This window comes from Trachymyrmex cornetzi, unplaced genomic scaffold, assembly GCF_001594075.2.
Source record: "Trachymyrmex cornetzi isolate Tcor2-1 unplaced genomic scaffold, Tcor1.1 scaffold607, whole genome shotgun sequence".
Classification (NCBI taxonomy): domain Eukaryota; kingdom Metazoa; phylum Arthropoda; class Insecta; order Hymenoptera; family Formicidae; genus Trachymyrmex; species Trachymyrmex cornetzi.
In genome coordinates, this window is record NW_017299923.1 from 248404 (window position 1) to 260014 (window position 11611).

An 11611-nucleotide genomic window follows, 5' to 3' on the forward strand; every position below is an offset into this window, starting at 1 on the left:
TTTGGTTGTTCGAAAAACACCATACGGCTTTAAAAAATACATATTTTAACGAAAATTTTAAGCCCTTATAAAGCATTTTATCTCAAAAATTGAAATGGGCAGGTGGGGGTGACCGTTTTGACAGAGAACGCCCCATATATATACCATATATATATATTAACCCAATTTGAACATACTTGTGGGCCACAGGAAATATAGACAGTGTGTATAATATACAATATACAGTGTATAATATCAAGATTGGGTAATGCTAAGTTAAAAAGTTAAAAAGTTAATTAATTTTAATTTTATTTAGTTATATACTTTTAACTTTTCAATTTTATATAGTTATACTTTATCGATAATTATTAACTTTTAATTTGAATTTTTAAAAGTTAACATCGGGGTAGTTGGCGTTATAGGAATCCTATACTCGCATTATATGCTTATACATTCGTATCCATCGTAGCCGTGTATGTATTTTTTTAATTTTAAATTATTTCAAATATTTTATTTACGTTTAAACAAAAAAAATAAAAGGGTTCAAAAACGATTCTTCGTCGTGACCTAAATCACGATTTTCTCGAAAAATACGTAGAAGTGCAATTTACTGCTTTACAGGGATTATTCTGGTGCCCCAGAATAATCACGCAAAAGCTGATCAAAATCCGTGAAATACGTATGAGTCTTCCTTTATTAGTTAAAAAAGTTAACTTTTTAACTTAGTTTTTAATTTTAGTTTTTAGTTTAAAAAAGTTAACTTGAAATCTTGAAATAAAACAAATTTAACTTTTACTCTTCAATTACTTTTTCCTACTATCGTGCGCAAAGTTCGATTTTGCACACGCATTTGCGTGCGCAAAATATCAGTTTCCTCGCTTCGCTCGGGCGACAAACTTCGCTCGTGTGGGAAACACCTACTTTGCGCACTTGTATCGTAATGTACTATTTTTCATTAACTTAATTTAATTCAATTAATGTCACTAAAAAAAATTAATCCACATATGGATTAACTTTTATCTTAACTAAGTTAAATTTTTAAGACTGTTAACTTTAACACTTAACTTAGTTTAAAAAAAAGTAAATTTAACCACAACTCTATAACATACATACGCTCTAAGTTCGAAAGTGGTATTCGTAATTAAGGTGACACCTCTTTACAACTTTACATCACTAATTCTTAATGGTACCGTACCATATAGATTCATCACGTCTGGAAACTTGTAGGAAAATTATGGAAAAGGTACGGCATATATGTAATATAAATTATTTGCTTCCTATATCGCAATACATATGTATCATTTCAGAGGGAAAAATTAATCTGCTTATTTAAAGAACTTATCATTTAATGTAAATTTGCATTTAATTGCCAAAGAAAAAGAATTAATAAACGTTGCACAAAATTATTACTGTGTATACTGGAAAACAAGAGATATTATGAAAGATGTTGCGAAATGATGAAAGGAACGACATCAAGATGTTCTAGTAATTGCTATCGCACGTATGCAGAACGAAAGTTGACACTGATATTTAAATTGGTTAAATACTGATTCTTATACTTATTCATAAATAAATGAAACGCAACATTTGTGTGATATAAAGTTCTTTCTCGAATGCATGTAGCGTCACGCGGAATTTGAATTCGCTGAGATTACATCAATTTCAATTCTTAATGTAAGGTGCGTTCCCTTTTGGTTTACAATGGCTGTGTTGCAAAATTCACTGCTGGTACTGAAAATCTGCAGTTTACATTTTGTGCTACGATTTTTCAGTACTGACAGTTAATTTTAGAATACAGCCACAATGTGAGCGTGAAAACGGAACGCAACTATAAAGTTCTGAAAGTGAGAACTTTATAGTTGTGCAGAGATTTTTTAGAGAGATATTGAAAGTAAAACACATTCTGTAAATCTCTCTAATAGAAAACATATATGTTTTTGTGACACAAATCCTTAGGAATTTTATTGAAATTTTCACGCATACTGATAATCTAGTTTTTTTCCGATTTTAATGAAACTTTATGGATTTGTAGAAGAGGTAAAAATATTTGGTAAATACAAGTAAGAATTTAAAGCATATAACGGTCGAAGTTGGATCTTTAATGCTTAAATAATTCAATGTGAATGCCCACCCCTGATTATATATAAAATAGTTTTCCCCGGGCTGTCTTAAGATTTATAAGTCAGCTTTCTGCTAAAAGGCTCTAACTTGAAGATCTCTAGATATGGTGTCCAATCTCTGACTTGAGACTCTCTAAGAAAGACTTGCTATGGGAGACGACTCGCGCAATTCGGTACACAATATCAAATTTTGAAATTCTATACTTTTATACATTTACGAAATTATGCTACCATGCTTCGTTTAAAAATTAATCGTCTACAATCCCGTCGCGAAAAGTGTCAGTGGTATTATCATTCAGATTAATAGTAAAATTATTTGAACTAATGATAAAATTATACGGACTCATCGGCATTATCATTATCGAATGATTTTACTAAAGACGTCCAATAAGAAAATTCTTCGGTCAGTGGTAAAATATTTTATCATTGGATGTAGTCCAATAAAAAATTCGATTAATGGTATATTAGTCACTATTGGATACACATCAATAGGAATATCATTCGATCAGTGGTATAATATTTTGCCATTGGATTATTGTCAATAGGAATATCATTCGCATTGAAAACTATTCATTTATACGATCCAGTGGTGCTTTCAATGATATTTTATTAATAGCAATATTTTACTACTGAAGATTTTATCACTGATCGGTGGTAAAATCTTCAATAGTAAAATATTATAACCCAGATAACCAAGCGCGCGATATCCGTACGCTTAGTTATCTGAATATTGATTAATATCTTATTTCAGAAAAGCATCGATCATTAATGGTTTTCGTGATGCAAAAGTAACTTTTTAACCGCATAGAAATGTTTTAATATTATTTTTATAGTAGAAGATACATGTATGAAGATAAGATGCAAGTTTCTGCGCATCTTTTCTCTACTTACTACGTTACAAGTAATAATCTAACATTTAGTTTTTATAGTTTTCTATTAAATGTATAATTAAATGTATAGTTGAGGTACCAAGGGTCATACATTAAATATTCTTGATGAAAAACAGAACAATACACAAAATATATGTACTATAAGGGCAGTTTATTCTTCTAAGCAATTAATTTTATTTTATAGTAATAAATTTTTTATCTTATATTAATGGTTATTTCTCATTTTTTTTCTTATAACTTTTTATTGTATTATTTAATAATTATTAAATATAAATTAATTCCTAAAGACTCCTGAATATTGCAAAATTGTTGGATACAACAGGGCAATAGGAGTCGAGCATGGTAATTTTTGTGCAAACCAAACGGTTAATAAAACAACTTTACTAATAATTAATCCGCTTACATGTTTCGGCTCACTTTTGAGGCATCCTCAGAAACTCCTCAGTATGATGTAATTACAAAAAAATTATTTTTTTACGAACTAATTCATTTCAGTGAGCCACCTCTACTTATTAACGGAAACTATAATATAAAAACAAATTCTATTAACAATCTAAAATGTATTAAAATTAGTAAAAGATAAATTTTTTGGAAGTAAAAACGATTTATTGTGAAATAGAAAGTAGCTCACTAGAATAAAAATTCACCATATCGCAAACACTTAAATTCTATAGATTTAATCAAAAACTAGTCTGACCATTCAGCGAATCAGTGTCAATTATGTTGAAATTAATGGATAACTTACACTTAGAACGTTAATCGCAAAGAAAAAGAAAAAAGAAGGAAAGAAAACTCTGATATTAATTATAGTCCAGACGGACATCAAAACCAAAACTGAATCTTTAATAACTTAATCTGAATGTAACGAATAATGTACACTGATTGAATCATTTGATTAGATTTCAACTATTTTGGCCGCAGCACAGACTCTTGCATAACGCATAATGCACAAGGGAATCAACCAATCAAAATTCTTCTTTTCCATGAAATGGGAGGAAAGGAAAGATTCTGATTAGTCGATTCGCTTATGCACTATGCGTTATGCGTTATGCAAAAGTCTGTGTTGCGGCCTTTACTCTACGCCGTATTACATCCCCAGCTACAAGCGATTGATCGATCAATATCGAATTAACATCAATCGACGTTGAATTAACATCGATTTGACGTCGAGCGACGTTTAATGAGCATCGATTTGATGTTAATCAATCAACTATTTCTAGCTGGGCCGGAAAACCAGTTTACTCCCAACGTGTCTACAGCTTCTACTGCTACTGTTCACTGTAGACAGGGTGATCCCGATTGATCACGGCTCGATTGGACACCACCACAACAATCACAGCGACCGGTGCTTAGGAGCTTTGTAGTCTCAAGCGCTGTGAGTGGCTCGTGTCCAATTGAGCCGTGTCCAACTAGGTGCCACCCACTGTAGACGATGCTTAATAGGCCTAAGTTCCGTTGTAATTTGGAACTTCAAATAGCAAAACGACAGCTTATAGGGGGTCATGCAGAGTGGGGAGAGCCGCTAGCGTTTTGACGCTGCATGAAATTGCACCTTGGGAGGAGTCACCCAGAAGTTGGTGAAAGAGACCCTTAGGGCCAGTTTCACCAACGCCAATTACTTATTGGCGTTGTTGAAACCGGCCCCTACTCTACGCCCTAATACCCCAGCTACAAGTGACTGATCGATCAATATCGATTTGACATCGAGCGACGTTGAATCAGGGGCGTTTTTTTGTTATCGAACTAGAAGTTACCACAGCTAAAGCTATTCTCACCTTCAGGGATCAGAAGATGAAGATAGCTTTAGCCATGGTTGCTTCTGGTTGCATAACAAAAAAATGCCACAGTATCCATTTGACGTTAATCAATCAACCATTTCTGGCTGGGCCGGAAAACTAGTTTACTCCCGACATGTTTACAATCTCTACTGCTATAACTGTTCATTGTAGACACTTTATAATCGAAAAACAAAAATTTAACTGGTGTCGCACGATGACTAATTTCATTCCTTAAATATATTTGGTTACCGATAACAAGAAATACGTATCGAATATTTTTATCTCTTCTAGTAACATTGCACGAAATTATATTACAATCGGAGAGGGACATTCCTTGTGAATGAATTTCCTTTTAATGTTTACTGTTATATGATAAAATATGCCATTCGTGCTAGAGAACGTCGAGTCTAATAAGGTGTTGGCAATCGAAATCGCCAAAAAGTTAGTTATTCCTTTCCTTTATGTATCATATTGAAATGCGGTATAAATGAAAACACGAAGTCTCTAAGATAATAAAACGTGCGTGTAAGAAATACGAAAGGTGATATAAGTGTTATTACGATACGTGTGCGTGTACATGTGATGAGTGAGAGAGAATTGTCGCAATTTATAGCGAAGTAAAAGGAGGATGTTAAGTTAGAGCTGTTTTTTGGCCAAAATGAAAAAGTTGTACAGACTGTATATAATCGTATTAAACGGCTACTCAAACGGATTTTCGAATAGTAAATTGTTTATCTTGGAGAAAGTTCAGGATCATAAAAAAATTTGCCTTTGAAATTGTTAGATTTAAAAATGTGTAATATTTTCAATGAATACTACACATTTTTTCAGGATACGTATACATGGTAGCAATGCATACTGGAGGTATTAAAAGTATTTTAAAAACAATCATAATGTTTTCTATGTTTTATTAGGGTTACGTTCTACTTGAAGCTTATAACGCTCATCATTTGCTCTTGGTTTTTTGGATAAACAACAAGAATAAAATGATTCCACAAGCGTTAAAAGCGTCTAATAATACGCCTGCATATTTTTTTTCTACTATGCCTTCAATATATGTATATAGTAGAGATTACAACAAAATAGTGCCACAGTGAATGCAGTAGTTATATATCTTATTACGATATACAATTATGGCGTCAAAATGTACGTATTTTTCTTCTCAAAAAAAAAAGCGTTAACATGTTGAAATAATACAATCCTTATTGTTCAATTTGTATCTTACTTTTTCAATAAATGTAATAGCATAAATATGATAAATTTATTTGTTGATTACGATTGCTCCCATGTTCCCGACGTTTCCCCAAGATAAACGATATATCATTCAACTCCACTTGAGTAGTTGTTTAATATGATATACAATTTGTATATCTTGGAACTTTTTTTTCATTTTGACCGAAAAATGGTCCTAAATTAACATTCTCCTTACAAAAATCTCCGTTGTATCATTATCATATCTATACCAGTAGCATAATCTTATTGAATCTACGTCTTATTGTTAATCTATCGACACGCTGTATGTACGTATGCATCACACGATTCAAAAGAACAATGATGTTGTTTAAATTAATAGTAATAATCGAATATAATGTATGGATTTCATGAAAATCTTGAACATTAAAAATTCGACAAAACGTATTTCGGAGAATGAGTGCTGTCAATTAGAGCATGAAATATACCAGAGAGAAAAATTTGTAGTGTATCACGCCTAAAATTCCGCCAAAGAAAAAATGAAAACAATGAAATTTCTTGATTATAACTATTTTTATAACATAATGACGCGCGGTGTAGCGATGACTCTTATCGGGCACTCTTTCTCCACATCCGCGAATGTATCGAGTAAATGCGATGTAGAGCGCATCGAAAAGAATTAAATGTTTTACTTTTCTCACTTTTTTGAAGGAACTAGTCAAGTTTAAAATTGACGGAATCAGATTGGAGAGACGACATAGACAAAGATTCTTGAATGTACACTATTACCATATTCTATTATACATTTAGCAACATGAATTATTTGATTTGGAAACTCAATATCTTCTGTACAAGTGATTCAATCTTTCTAAAGAGTCATTTCCAAAGGATCATTTTTTAGAAATAGGTTTAAAAAATCTTTCGAACCGTGTAATGTTTATTTAATTTATAAAAAACAATATAGTAAAAAAAAGAAGGCCAATATGAGTAATTAACAAGTATAATATAAGTTAAGGGTAAAAATAAACTTTCTAAAATAGGGATCGTTTCAAATTCACAAAATCCCTTCTTCAGCCAAAAAATAAATAAATATATAAAATAATCGGTATAGAATATTAAAAGCTAAGTTATTAAAACAAAAAAATACGATCACAAAAACATTATTCAAACAAATGTATATCTACATATATTATTAATTAATTAATTAGTTAAAAGGAAGAAAAAAAATAAGTGTGTCAAACGTATAAAATGTAAAACGCATTGCATATTAATTGTTATTGTAACTATTCTTGCAGACTGGTGTTTTACTGTAGTTTTATTATACATACATGTATAGCTCAAACACATTAGTCCTGTGAGAGGACAAACTGCTTGCAATTACAACGATCGAATATCGGTAAATGTATATAGCATATTCTTTTCAATATGACATTTTCAATATTTTTTTAACGTTCTTCTAACCTGAGAGTTTAAGATCTTAATTTCTGATGAGATTTTAACATTTTGACTGTCCCGAACATAATTCTTTCTCATGTCACGGTTCGAGAAAAGGATTACATTTTTTAACAAGGTAACAAATATGCAACGCGTTTTATATCTTATATTATGCATTTAACACTTAATTTTTTTCCTTTTATCTAATTAATATTAACTGGTGATATATACGTTTGTGTGGGCAATGTTTTTGTGTATATGTGATTTTTTTATTTTAATAACTGTGAGAGAGAGAGAGAGAGGGGGGAGGGAGGGAGAGAGAGGGGGGAAGCGAGCGAGCTTCTAATGGTCTACCGGTTATGAACTTCATTTAATTACAATTTTTAATTAAAAAACAATGCAGAGATGTGAAGGACACATAAGAATCAACGTAATTAAGCATGTATATAAGTTCTATAACATAATATATTAAACGTCTAAAAATTCGATAAAAATACGTATTACATGTTTCGGCCTCTTCATTGAGCCATCTTCAGATACTCGTGACAAATATGTAGTCAAAATATTACTTTAGATTAAGGTTTTCATATTGATATAGATGATATTACTTCAAATCTATTGGCCACAAACGAATGTACATCACACAAAGAATTGATGTATCTTTCACACCTCTGTATTGTTTTTTGAAATTCTAAGAGTCCTGTACTTTGTGTTAGTTGATTTTAATTTTGATTTATTTATTTTTTGGCTAAAGAGATTCTGGGATTTAAAAACAGTACCTATGATATTTAGAAGGAATCTTATAGTCGTCTGTGTTTTATCGAATCAATATGACACATACAATTTACGTATTATTGACACATCACATCACTACATACTACTACATCAATATCGCATGCACACGTACAAATTTTCCAATTAATCGTTCCAACTAATATTATATACCTATAAATCCAATTTTAACAACTCAACATTGTTCGTTCATGTAATCTTTAGCCCAAACCAAGATTTTTGTTTTATAATATGCACAAAGTAGAAAACTTACATGTATATACAATAAAATAATTAAATATTATTACAAAATTAAAAGATTCCAATTGGGCTCTTGAAATATAAACAAATAAACAACAACTAAAAAAGGGCAATTAAGAGCTTTAAATGCAGTAATTAGTACGAATCAAAAGTATAAATATATTTCTAGTTGATATTCAATCTGTAGTATACAAATCTGAACGTTTCGGCTATCTTCAAGCCATCTTCAGCAGTCTCCATTCATAACAATAAATTAATTGGTTTGCAATATTGAAGCCATGGAATGCAGTAAGTAAGTCTCTCAGATTGCCACGTCTGGAGAGTATGTAACCGTTAGTTAGCTAATTAACTAAATGCGAGCTCTGCACACCATAACCAACCAACATTATAAATTCAGTAAATTAAAAATATTAATGAAATCGAAATAATCTTATTCTTCGTAAGAAACTAACATTCGCAGTGTCACAAACAAAGTCAAATTGTGTGATGGCTTCAATATTGCGAACTGATTAATTTATTGTTATGAATGGAGACTGCCGAAACGTTCAGATTTGTATACTACAGATTGAATATCAACTAGAAATATATTTATACTTTTGATTCGCACTAATTACTGCGTTTAAGGCTCTTAATTGCCCTTTTTTAGCTGTTGTTTAAATATTATTACATCGACACCAGAAATCGATAACAAAACTGTAATTCTCCAACTTTTTTTCGTTTTTTGGCGTAAAGTCAACCGGTTTGAACTACATTACTGTGTTTATACATTAATTGTGAGAAAAAGGATTTTTAAATCTGTAAAGGTTAGAAAAATACTTCTTTGAAAAATAATATAGGTAATACAATAGACGATTTTAAGATGCCCTTTAATTGATCGTATTAGACTTCTTTCTTTTTATTATATTACTGCTCTGCTAAAACGAGCTTTAAAATATAGTGATAAAAAGTATTTTAGATTTTATATGTTCGACTATGAGATAGCGGTCCATAAAACAATTCACGGGCTGCAGATTGAACATCACTATTCTATAAGCATATTAATTTGAACTCTTTCAACTCTTTAGTTAGATTTCTTTTCAGCTTACGCGTATCCGTAATCGAATTTGACTTGATAGATCTGTGTCTACCAAGTCTGCCCAGTCCGATTCAAGAGATTGATGAAAGAATTTGTGCTTTTATTACCTGTCATGACACTGTCACACTAAATGTTTAAATGTCAGAGTATTTACTCTTGTCTGCTCAATTTCCCAAGATATTAATGTTCAGAACAACCATCTTCTTCCTTCTTTTGCATCTCCTTTTTTTATTCTAAATCTAGCAGCCATTCCATCGGGAATATTTGTGATAAACTGTGACTTGTATCAAGTGATCGATGCGCTTTAAGGTTTGCAGTTTTTCAGAAATAATTCACGTTTTTAAATCATTTGAAGATGGAAGCATATGAGAAACATCGCCATTGACTATGTTTTTTATAATTCACCGATTGTTTGTTAAGAAAAAATTATTATTACTATTATTATATTATTAATATTATATTAAAAATGTGAGTGTATGTACTATAGTTTAAATATATCTATTTTATATTTAAAAAATAATAAACTATTATTTTAATAATACATATATCACAAATTCCTAGTTTTATTAAATAAGCTGTATAAGAATTCATAGTACATTGTTGTTTTGTATTTAGAGATATAATTATAGCTCCTTGTTACAACAATATATTATATTTAATACAATGTACGTACAAAAGCTACATGTATTATATGTATGTATAGTGATAGAAATCAAGATGCTTTGAATTAGTTCGAATAAATCATGAAAAATTTGAATTAATTTAAATATAATTTGAAATTATACAATCTTAAAAGTCTTGAAGGTTTTGAATATCTTAAAAAGTTGACTTGAATGACTTGAAAAATTTTGAATGTTTTAATAAATTTTAAATTAATTTTAGTTTAATTTCAGAGAAAGAGTAAAAGATATTAAATAAATATAAATAATTATAATACATCAAAAGCATTATACATCATATAATACATTAAATAAATGTATTAAATAAATATATTGTACAAATATAAAAATAAGATAATAAACTATTTATTTATTATTGTCAATGATTTATTGTTAAACAAGAATCATATATGAATTACGTAGAAACAAAATTTTATTTAGTGTTATTGTCAAATCTATTTCTCCTTTTATTTAGAATAATTTCTGTTATAGAGAATACTCGCTCTGAAGGAACTGAAGTTGCAGAAACATGTAAAAACTTTTTAGCCAATTTTGATAAAAACAGATATTTTGCAACGTTAATTTTCCAATATTCCAAAGGATTCATGTTTCTCTTAAGATATACATCTAAGATATATATACGAGTCTATCTCGTTTATGACATTTGACGGTTCCTCATTAGAGCTTTTAGTATGTACATCATTATCAAAAGAAGCCCAAAATAGTGCTCCATGATATCCATCATTGAAAGTATTTTCAACTATATTTGTCTCTGACTTGTCTCTGTATTTCTACCCTGTTGAAAATTCTTGTAAGTTTTTTGTACCAGATCTTAAAAGAATTGTATGTGATCAATCAAGATTACTAAATGAACGTACATGATCATATAAGAATCTTACATAATTTGTTCCTGAATCTCACCAGTAATCTTTAATGACCTTAGGAATCTGGAATAAATCGTACACGGGGCGATTTATATAGCAATGAAAAGATTTTAATTGTTTAATTTAGCTTAATAAGATACTCTTAAGAAATTATTTCTTTACATGATCGCTCCAAAGTAATAAAAGTATCGATCATCTCAGTAAACGAAATGGAATGATTAAGTAAACAGAAACTGGATTGAATCAATTTTTACTTAACATCGACTCCTGTCGACTGCTGTAGAATGAGGTTAGTAAACTCACCCTTCAATGTTTTGTGAATATTTAACTATTATTTTACGCTTTGCATTGAATGTTGCATACCTTATTTACAGGATTTACATCCATCACCATGCCAACCAAAGACATAGAGAATGGACTGCGCGATCCGTATCTAATAGCGTTTTCGGCCCGACCAGGTTTGCACCAACCTGGGTTGGATTAATGGCGTTTTGTGCTCTCCTATTGGTAGAGCGGGTGACGTCAACCAATAGGAAAGATTGGTCACGTTCAGCAGACTCAGGCTGCGG

At 30.6% G+C, this 11611-nt stretch overlaps 1 long non-coding RNA gene across 2 annotated transcripts; it reads right to left on the reverse strand.

Moving 5' to 3' along the window:
* Positions 1 to 10670: 10670 nt before the first annotated feature.
* LOC108766602 (uncharacterized) lies at positions 10671 to 11423 on the reverse strand. 2 transcript variants are annotated; one of them, XR_001940381.1, is made up of 3 exons: positions 11346 to 11423; positions 11037 to 11105; positions 10671 to 10954 (listed from the first exon to the last, which is right to left on the reverse strand). It is a non-coding gene; the product is annotated as an uncharacterized LOC108766602 (long non-coding RNA). The 2 variants fall into 2 exon arrangements; XR_001940380.1 differs by lacking the exon at positions 11346 to 11423 and adding an exon at positions 11205 to 11336.
* Between the last annotated feature and the right edge of the window lie 188 nt (positions 11424 to 11611).